The 2,062-nt window shown below is 42.6% G+C and overlaps 1 protein-coding gene across 2 annotated transcripts in view; it reads right to left on the reverse strand.

Moving 5' to 3' along the window:
• Window positions 1–2,062, reverse strand: part of Ptchd4 (patched domain containing 4) — a 176,906-nt gene that overhangs the window by 50,645 nt on the left and 124,199 nt on the right. The gene's annotated exons all lie outside the window — the stretch shown is intronic.

Raw genomic sequence — 2,062 nt, forward strand, 5'->3', positions numbered from 1 at the left:
AGAGAGAGAGAGAGAGAGAGAGAGAGAGAGAGAGAGAGAGAGATCAACAGTTATGGGCTATATACCTCAACTCCCCTCCACTGAGAAACCCACTCCTTCTAACTAGATTCTACTTTCCAAGAGTTCTAAAACATGCCAACGATGTAGAAATCTGAACATTTGTTTATCTGTCTCCTAACTCTGTTCATACATATAGTTGGTGTCATAGTCTAAACAGAAATCATAGGGGCTCAGATTCAAGAAAACACAGAAGGTTACATGAAGTTATGGGATCTGAGTTAAGATTTGACTGTAGGAATCAGACTCCCTGAAGAATGGAATGGAGATAGCCATACTGGGAGCCAGTAAAAACTACTCTGGGATTTCCCTCCAATCTTTAGTGTGGTCTGCAGTCTCTTTAACTATAGGGATGTTATTGAGGCTGAAGGTAGGGAAAAGCAGTATACTGGGTGAGAAGAATTAATCATTGTATTTTCTCAGTGGCTGATCCCGAGCCTTTTAATTAGACATTAAAATGGAAAGGTTGGAAGCATGAATCTGTTCTTCAGAGGAGGATAGAAATGGAAAGTCATTATCCTACAGATGTTCTAGAGTCAATCAATGATTTCATTTAAAAGCTTCATCCAGGGCTGGTTTCTTAGTTAGGGTTACTATTGCTGTTATGAAACACCATGACCAAAAGCTCTGCCCTTTGTAATACACACATTTTGCCTTCTAAGCTCTAGCTGGCTTCGTTCTGTTTCTGCTGCTCTTCTTGATGGTTACCCCTTAGCACTGGCATTTCCCAAACTGCTGGGATCCCTTGCTACAACTGGCTTTCCCTAACACCAGTAGCCTCTCCTGGACTCTCTTCAGGGATTCCAGCCCTGACACACAGCATTAAGTCTCAGCTGCTCTCCATGACCCCTTCACCCTTTCAAAACCAGATCCATCTGGGTGGCTCTTACACTGCCAAGTTCAGCTGCCAGCACAAGGTACAAACTTGGCTAAGTATGGAACACTGATTCAATGTGCCTAACTCTCAGGAATACATTACAGAATATTTCACCTTAGCAATGCTGATCTTTTCTTAACCACCACCGATTTCTCAGCTCTAGTTGACCTGCCTCAAGTATCCCAGCAAAGCTCAGGTTTCACTTCAATAGTTCTGATATTTTGTTAGTCACATCTGACTCATCAGCCACAGATAACAAGGATCACAGATATTTCGAGGAAATAAAAGGCTGGATACAGTCTTTGCTTCCCTTGGAAACTTCACAAGCCAGGTCAACGTCATCTGCACTGCTCTTAGCGTTGTTATTTTCCATGCCAGCAGAATAGTTCACTGAGCTCTCAACACTCAATTACTTTTCAAGCCCAAGTTCCAAAGTACTTCCACAGTCCACCCTAAAACAACATGGGCAGGTCTGTAACAGCACCACCCTACTCCTGTTACCAACTTGTCTTCAGATTACTATTGCTGTGATGAATGATCATGGCCAAAAGCAATCTGAGGAGAGTTTATCTTGCTCACAATTCCAGATAACACCTTATCACCAAATTCAGTAAGAGCTGGAACTCAAGCAGAGCAGAAACCTGGAGGCAGGAGCTGAAACAGAGGCCATGGAAGAGTGTCTTGATCACGAATTAAGAAAGGGCGTTATAGCAGGATCTGATGGAGGAGTTTTTTGAATTGAGGCTTCCTCCTCTCTGATGAGTCTATCTTGTGTCAAGTTGACATAATAGCAGTCATTATATATGGAAAGATGGCTCAGTGGTTGAGAACATTTGCTACACAGTTATGAAGTTTAGAGTTCAGATCCCAACACTCATGGAACAAACAGTATAGCTTGCAAACACTTGTAACCCAAGCTCTGATAGTGGCAGAGGCAGGGCAATTACCAGGATTTTCTGGCTTCTAAGACAGGTAGGAAGACATGAGACATGGAGAGATATGCCTCAAAGAAATAAGCAAAAAGTGATAGAAGTAAAAAGCAAAATACCCAACACTCTTTTATGCCTTCCGCACTTGCCTTCACACACACACACACACACACACACACACACACACACACACACACAC

The sequence above is a fragment of the Grammomys surdaster genome, unplaced genomic scaffold (assembly GCF_004785775.1).
Source record: "Grammomys surdaster isolate TR1022 unplaced genomic scaffold, NIH_TR_1.0 169, whole genome shotgun sequence".
Lineage (NCBI taxonomy): Eukaryota > Metazoa > Chordata > Mammalia > Rodentia > Muridae > Grammomys > Grammomys surdaster.